At 39.4% G+C, this 8,812-nt stretch overlaps 1 long non-coding RNA gene across 1 annotated transcript; it reads right to left on the reverse strand.

Annotated features, from left to right (window-relative positions):
• Positions 1 to 450: 450 nt before the first annotated feature.
• On the reverse strand, positions 451 to 8,812 carry LOC114057441. Its single transcript, XR_003571222.1, has 3 exons — positions 8,705 to 8,812; positions 2,202 to 2,357; positions 451 to 947 (listed from the first exon to the last, which is right to left on the reverse strand). It is a non-coding gene; the product is annotated as an uncharacterized LOC114057441 (long non-coding RNA).

Raw genomic sequence — 8,812 nt, forward strand, 5'->3', positions numbered from 1 at the left:
ATGACCATGCTACACAGGTGATCAAACCATTTGGGAGCAAAACATGGAAAAACTACTTCCACCAAGTTCTGAATACCTATGAACTGGCATATCCCAGAATTAACTTTGGTTAATTCACTAGAAGAAGGAAGAAGCCTTTTCTTGCTCTGACCTATGACATGTCACTGAGTCAAAGAAGGAAGACAATTTCTTAATAGATACAAGTTACCAGAAAATTTATAGGTAAATGAGAACTTTTATTCCTGAAAATAAAACAAACAAAACCTCCCCAAACCAAAATCAAACAAAAAACAAATCTAAACAAAACAAAAAAACCCAAACAAACACAAGAACAAAACAAAACAAAAAAAGTAAAACACAAGGAAAACCCAACAAACCTAAAGAAAAGATCCCTGTCATGTTTCTTAAATGCAAATATAATTTGGTTTTTTTGTAGGACAATTTGTAGGACAATGCCTCAAGTCCTAAAGAAAAGCACTGCCACTAAAATGGCCACCCAGTGGAAAGTCACTTTTGAGAATTTCAATAGGGCTTTAACACTAAATACCTCCCTGCTGCCCGGGAAAGAAAAGCCATGTCTGTGCAAGGGCCTAGGGGGGCACCTTCTGAGGAGTACTCCCATCTGTCACATATAAGTTACACAGGTCATGCTCTGAGAATGTAAGTGTGCAACTGAATGCAATACATCTGAGTCACAGCCCTCAGCGGAACTGTGTTTAGTGGCACACCATATCAATCAACACTGTGTTTTCCCATACTAGTGGGATACAGCTTCTCTGAATGGCCAGGCTATTACCAGTAAAACTGAGAGATCTGGAGCTGAGCATTTAAATCAACAGACTGTGGGTCCAAATTAAAAGCTATCTCTTATAAGAGCAACTGAGTTGCTCTTTAACTTTCAGAATCTAAACCCAAGAGCAGTAGCTCCTCTTTTCCTCTTTCTCACCCTGTAGGAATGAAGGAGAAAAGGTTAGATACACAGCATTATGAATAGGTCACGCTGAATTCTGAGAAGCACCAAACCTGAATTAATCTATGACTTCCTACCCAATAAATCCAAGCATGAAACCTCTTTTGGTGCAAGTTTGAACTCCTGAATCTGTAGACATAATCTGTTTGCCACAGATAAGATAAACGCATCATTAGACAACTGTTACAAAGTAAGTGGTAGAAAAAAATCAAGCAGCATGGAAAGCAACTAAAAGTTATCATTTATAGCTGTAAATCACCAGGTTTCAAAAACATAATGAAGGACTTTTAAAGTCACACCAGCTGTTTTAAATACATGAAGCTGGGGAAGGCTTGGTTAATAATTGATGAAGTACTAACAAGTAGAGAAGGAGACAAATCTGAAGAACTAAATAATCAAAGTGAAAACATTGTAGAAAACAGAAAAAAAAAAGAGGGGGGTATGTGTGTGTGTGTGCATATTTCTATAGAGAAATTTTCAAGTAAAAAGGGCAGCTATTGCCATTTGATTGATTACAGAAATCTGCCTATTAAGACAGTCAGAGATAACAATTTCTAGCATATTTTTGCTGACCCACTATGTCTGCTGTCATTTCCACCCTGGAGGCATGTATTACCAGCTTGCTTTAAGCAATGTGTTTTCAGCAGTCACTCAGTTCAGACATTCAGTGCATTTATATCCAGCAAAATTTTGCAAATAAGTAGTTATTGCTTAAAAAACCTAAACTCAACCTTCCATTTTACATAATTTTATATTTACCTTTTAAATAACCTTCTTCTGGGGGAATCCAGTTGGGCTCCCTAATCCATATGAAAAGACTGCAGGCAATACAAGCATAAATAAAAAAAATGTGTGACAGGTGTTTCTCCAGTCACACAAAAGGATTTAGGTCTTCTCGCCACCCTGATAAGGCACTTAAATAGTCTTTGCTGTTGATGAAAGCATCAGTGAACTGGGCAAGAAGAGCCACTGGCTAGAGGTCAGTAGGTCAGCTCCTCTGCTGCTGATCTGCCCTCTGACACCAGCTCCATCCACAGCTCTTACTGGTGACTTAGTGTCACCAGCCAGTCCTTAGATTAAGCTCTCTGCTTTCTTTCCTTAAACTTTGAAATTCTCATGTAGGTGTTTTTCCTCTTGGATACTTGCACACCTGATGGTCCTGTTCCAACCATGTTCCCTCTGTTTGTAATCTTATCATTTTCATCTCTCTGTAGACTTCCTTTCTGCTCACCTTCACACCTTCTTAGTGCTCACACTTCTCTGAGACAGGGCTGTGCAGCTAGGTGTGATCCAATTCAGGATCTGGATCCTTATCTGCTAAGGCATCCCATCTCAAGAGCAAGGGTTATCACTGTGAGCCAGGGTTTCTCCTTTGGAGCAGGCACCTCTCCCAGGAACGAAAATCACTTTTCTTATGAATGTCAGTGGAATCCTATCTAATGCTTGCTTCCAGAAATCCTACCCACAATTTTCTTCACTAGCTCAGGAGAAGTCAAAGTCTTGGGAGCAACAGAAGAATCCCTTGTTAAGAGAATATGAATCTATAGAAGCCAGGCTGGCCTGTAAAATAATCTTACAGAGACAGAAGGATGACCTCACTGCTTGAATTCAGGTTTTAGGAACAATAAAATGGCAAAAGTTTTTGCATAATAAAATGTTTTTTTTTTTCCTTACCTGGCAATGAAGACTGTATTAAAAATTCAAACTAGTTGTTTCAGAGAGTTTAAATCTGTAAGATTAATACATAGTTGAAATGATGAGAGGTAGAAGTGGCTCTAGTTTTTTCCTACTGACTCATTTGACCCTCTCAACTTCCTGATTCCTGGGGGGTTTTTTTAGGCTTACATTATGCCTCTTCATGCATTTTGTTTTCTTATGCATAACAAGACTCACAAGTTATAAGTGAGTCTTAAAAAGCTATCTCTTTTAAGTTATATAAGCCAAGTAGAGAGAAGAAAATTCATCACCTGCTACAGTTAAGATTTAAGAGCAATGAATCCATGAATCCATCCCAACCAACCAAACTCTACCTTTATTTCAAGATCCAATTTAAAAGAGTTACTTTTTGTTTTTTACTTGAAACAAAATTTCATGGGGCAATCCCAGTCTCTTCCACTGACTTGTATTTTCTCTGTTTCCTGGAGGGTTTAATTATCACCCTTGTAACAGAAGAGATACCAGGACACAGTTAATCAAACTCACTGGTTAAGATCCAGCTAGCAGCCAAAGATCCAGATATGAATAAAGGGCTGAACTCCATGTCCTTGTAGTAGCACCTATGAGTTTCAATTATTAACCCATCAGAGATACTGCATTAAATTGATCATTAATGTTCTCAGCAAACCATAATCAAGTCACCACCACATGTAATTTTAAATGCACCTTATCTTAGGAGTGCTGCTTACCTGGTTCTACATGCTACATCTTCAGGGAGGGTATGGAAACAATCCTCGCACAATTTTGTCTCTTTGGGATGTCCCCATCAGAGAAGTTTTATTTTCCTCTTGCTGAGGTTCTACCATTTTTGACACTAAGCACAGACTTCCCAGGTGAAATACTGCCCTCCTTTAAACCAGCTGAAGTGTTGCAACTGGCTTCAGTGTGGTCAGTGTTTATCCTGTTGGGCCTGGAACTTCCCCATTCAAGCATGTGTAGAGTAAAAGGTGCTGTGGTAAATACCAGAGCTGAAAGATCTAGAACAAGGGGTATTTTTCAGTCTTTCAGAAGGTCCTTGAGAGGTTTGGGGCATCTCTGCAGGCTGCATAGATAATCTCAGTTTAAGCCTAGGGCTGTGAGCCAACAGAAAGAAATGCTGGGTGACATATTTGGGATGATGTCCTGGCTGTCATTTCCTACCACCTCCCTCCCAACCATCTGCTCCTGACAAACTGGAGCTGGGCCTTGGGCTGACAATCAGACCACACTAGCAAAGAGCAACATATGATAAATTTCCAAAGAAATAGAAAGATTAGAGTTTACCACATCACTCACATTTGTGTGATTACTTGAAACATAAGGCTACAGGATTCAAGCTCAAGCATAGCTACAATGGAATTTTCAGCTGATAACTATGATCCTTTTTCTACATCAGCTACATCAAAAACAAATCCCATCTCAGTTTTTCATCAGCTGACCCAAAGTCTTTGGTAAGCCCAGACATAAGCATAAATTTTTAAAACATGCTTTGGTTTTCCTTAAATATTTTAACATTACTCTTGTGATATTTCCAAGACCGAATACAACTCTCCTGGCCAAATCTCTATCACATCCAGTATGTTGTTACAAAATTCTACATTGTCCCACTTGAACATTTTTATTGAATTACATTTGCTCTGGCATTACAGCCTTTCCAGTCCCACTTATTATTAATTTACTATGAAGGAGGGAAAAAAGCATCCCTTTCTTCCACTGTGTATTTTACAATAGCTTATATACTTTATATCCACTAAACAATTCATAATTCTCTCTTTTAATTAAGTGATGTGATTAGTGAGCAACATAAGCAGTCTCACACTTGACAAGAGTGTGAGTTGAGAAAGGTTGCAGTGCTTTGTATGGAGCAGGACATCATATGCTTTGTCATTAGGGCAATTGTGAGCTGGTACCTGCCCTGCTAAGTGCTCCACTGGAGCTGTTGGTAAACAGCTGGGGGTCAGTGCTTTTCCTCAGTGTGCTGGGAAGTAACACCTTCCTGGATGACAAGTACTAGGTACATGCCTACCCCAAAGAAAACACTCAAGATTTGGAGCCTGGAAGGACTAAATTTCATAGTCTTAACTGAGGGGACAGGTAAGACCTGAGAAAGCAGTTCAGTAGCTAGTGTACATGGCTAATTTATCTGAAGACTGTTTGTAAGCAGTCTTCTTGTATTTTTTTCCTGATTTTGTACAGACATTTGTTAATCTCGGTGGATGTTCAGACAACAAAATATTTAGAACTGTGTGAGCCAGAGCTCTTCTGAGTTAAGAAAGCACTACTTTGAATAAAACTCTGACTTTAAAAAATTCCAAATATATATATGCACACATATATACATATATATACATACATATAACTCCAAGAAATCTCTCAGGGGAACATTATAGTGTGATAGTTTCTACTACTAAAACAGTTTTGGAGCTTCTTTGTTCGTTTGACTGAACTAATTTTATCATGTTTTCTCTAGCGGTCGCTGCCATGTGGAAAGGATGGGCTTCTACTAACACCTTCCTGCACATCAGCCACAACATATGGCAGGTTATCCCTTGCCCATGATAAGTGTTTTGTTGTCCCTCCAGTGTTTGGGGGGTAGGGCCTGAGGAGTAAGATCATCTGCAACTAAGATCAGCTTCCTTTTTAACTCTACTTACAGGTCACTGGCTACTTCCAGAATACCAGCTCCACTGCGTGGAGCTATTCCAAGTCCAAAGTCTCTGCTTTCAACTTCTCCTCTAAATGAGCCATCCTGCAACATGACAACCCCATGACACAGTGCATGCTTCTTCTCATCTCTCCAGGTGTGCCTGATCCAGCCCCACACAGTCCAGCAGCACATTGGCACTTGACCTGCCCTTGCTCTGCTGCACCATGTGATGGGGAGCACCACAGGATGGGATCCCTGCTGACCCACCAGCTTTACAGGCTAGACCAGTCCTGTTTCTCCAATCTGAGCTGTAATTCCTTTTGAACAGAAACAAGTGGCTCACACATTTTCCCAGGCAAGTAGAGGCTATTATCTGGCCCATTTCATTCCATAAAGCAAAAAGTATATATAATATAGATTCTAGAGTTTTTTGTATCATTATAAATTTTGACTTACCATAGTGTGTTAAAATGCAACATTTGTATGCATTAAGCAATAATTATGTAATAAGGAAAGATGGAGATTAGCTTTAATAATGTGCAAACATGTACCCATGGTAATAAAGAGGAATTTATCCGTTTAATGGCTTAAATTGTGTAGTTGGATTCACATCACAGCCACACTTTGGCTGAAAAAGACACGTTTGGATGAAAAATAGGCATTTACTCTGGTCTCTTGAAGGCCAGGGAGCCCTGATGCCACCACTGGACTGATCATCCCTTAAAGCATTTGAACCACTCATCAATTATTTTTTCCATAACAATAGTTTCAGGGTATGTTTACAGCACAATTGCTGGAAATTTTCCTTGAGCAGATGATAAGTGGTGTGTTACTTTTAGTTGGTTTGGCCACAAGGAAAATTTATGCTGTACAATCTGATTCAGATCTGCCCTACTTACCTTGATCACTAAAGCAAAGGCAGCTGCTTACTATAGTTGTCTTAACTCCAGTTACATATTTTGCTTGCTAAAGGAGTAATTATAGGTCTTTGGAAAAAGCAAGGAAGGAAACATTAATTACACAGATAGAGAGGGAAGATATTCCAGCTGCAGTTCAGATATATTTTCCCACATCACCTACCTCAGGAGACTATCAAAAAAGCATATAATACACATACTATGTCTCTCCAGAACTGTGCTTAGCTTTAAACATTACCTGTCTTTCGAACTCTGAAAGCTGCTAGCATAATGCCACAGCATAATTTGTGGGTGATTTTTTGGGGTAACTCAACTTTGCAGAAGACACCTCCTTATGTTTTATTTTGGTGGTGTCTCTGCATAACTGCAAATCTTAACTGAGTTTTAGGGATTAAAATGCACCAGTCTAAATCCCTGGTGTGTTTGTAAGGTATGTGGAAGACTGCTGTTTAATGCAAACTGAAAGAAGATTGCTTAGCAGATGTTCTCACCGATTCCTAGGTGATAGAGCACAATTTCCCCAAGCTCCTTGTTATCCACAGACACACCTAGGCAGATATTTTCTTGACCTCTCTTGAGCTGAAATTTTCTCGACCTTTCAGGCACTCTTAAGTACTAAGAGAGTGACTACAGAGCACCAGAAAGGCAGCGCCAAGCCTTCCTGCTTCCTGAGACAGGATAGCATAGTGATGTGTGGCTACTAAAGTTTTCAGTCAGATATCTTTGCTCATGCTCACTTTATGGGTTGTCAGCAACCACATCTAGCATTGCTTATGCAGTGTTTTACCATCTGTCTTGCACACACTTTCTGCTTTTTTGGGAACCACAGTGGTTGTTGACATGGATTCTGTCTTTTCCAGCTTCCATCTCCCTCTGCCAAGTACATTTTCTTAATTAAATAATGCTTGGCAGTGTACACAAGCAAACAATTACCCACACAAATTTGGTGCAAGCAAGTGTAAGACCACATCAACAGTGGAGAGGAAGTCAGGTTTAATCATTAAAATGTGTAAAGTGTTGGTTCAACAATTGTTTTTGTTCAATAAACCATAGCATTTTATTGTGTGGTTACCTTTCCTGGGCCAAGGCTTGAGCCTAATTCAAGATATAAGAAAAAGCAAAGCTTTTGTAAAAAATGGAGGACCATGTCCCTGCTTCTGACCCTTCTCTCCCGCTTTCTCACACATGAGGGCTGAATTACCCGTGGTTTTGAGACTTCACTGCATTGAAGACATAGCTAAGGCTATTAACAAGGAGGTGGTTGTCTTCCCAAAGATTCAGCAGCAAACAAGTTAAGAAAATGAATTTTGCCCTCCAACCCTTAGAGTTGTTTTGTATTCTGTTGTTTCAGATGCTTGCATGTGTATCATTCTCACCTGGCCTTACTAGTCCACCCAGCAGATGGCCTGCGCAATCTGCTTGACTAAACTTTTAGCTACAGCAGTGTTCCTGGGATTTTGATTAAGAGTTAATTCCCATGCAAAAAGTGAAACAAGGAAAAATTTCCCCATGGTAATTTGAGAAGCAGTCCTGCATCTAAATTAAGTAATACCCAATGTTAATGAAACAGCTTTAGAAACCAAAGGGGTAACCAAATACCTCAGGCCATTTTATCATCTGAGGTACACATGAGTAAATATGAAAGGTCTCTGATGTAGATTAATAGGCATCACAGGTATGTAAATGATGTCTTAATTTGGCACTCTATAACTTACTTGCTCTCAGATCTTAAAATACCCTGAAGTGTGACTTTCTAACACTAGAAAAAATGTTCTTAATTCCCTACAAAAACTCCATTTAATTTTAAAATAAATTTAATTAGAAAACTTTGTAAATACTTTAAACTGTGTACTAAAGATCAGAGGTTACTTGGAAAAAAAAATAATCTTGCTTCAGGTTTCCCTATAGATGAGAAATATTATCAGAAAAAAATATAAGAACTAAAGCATCAGTTTTGTCTTCCCATTTCTCCTACTCTGCATTGATGCAATCCTGCAGCTCTCAGGAGTGGTAGTTTGGTTTATCTAGGCACATGTGTCTTTACTTGCTACTCCTGTTGTGGTAACTCCAGTTCCTTCAAAAAGAATAGCACCAAACAGCCCATACTTCAAAAAAATAACTGATTAGAATTGTATCTTGGCAATTCAACTAAATTGTACCACCTGCGGTAAGCTAAATGCAGGTTGTCTTTTGCCCAAGTATATGTGTTGCATCCTTTGCCTTTACAGGGAACCTCCCTGCTCAGGCCACACACTGGCTTCTGGGCATAGTCTCAATACTGCTCTAAAATTTGCACAAAAAAGATTCTCAGTGCATTGACAGCAGGTGCCCAAAACAAGGACTTTCCCCAAAAAAGAGCTATTGAATGATGTAATTCTTAGTCTGCAATGCACTGTTCCCCCATCCCAGAAGGAAGAAACAAAACACTGCAATAGGCAGGAAGCTGCAGAAAGGTTTCTGTGATTCTACCATAACCTACCTAGAAGTTGCTTATACACACATGCACAGGCGGACTCACACAGAGGTTTTACATGTCTCTTGGCCTTTTCACTTTCCAGCTGTAAGTTAATGGGTTGTGAGAAC

The sequence above is a fragment of the Empidonax traillii genome, unplaced genomic scaffold, assembly GCF_003031625.1.
Source record: "Empidonax traillii isolate 1590-97213 ecotype Southwest subspecies unplaced genomic scaffold, ASM303162v1 scaffold133:size1091145, whole genome shotgun sequence".
In the NCBI taxonomy this organism is placed as follows: domain Eukaryota; kingdom Metazoa; phylum Chordata; class Aves; order Passeriformes; family Tyrannidae; genus Empidonax; species Empidonax traillii.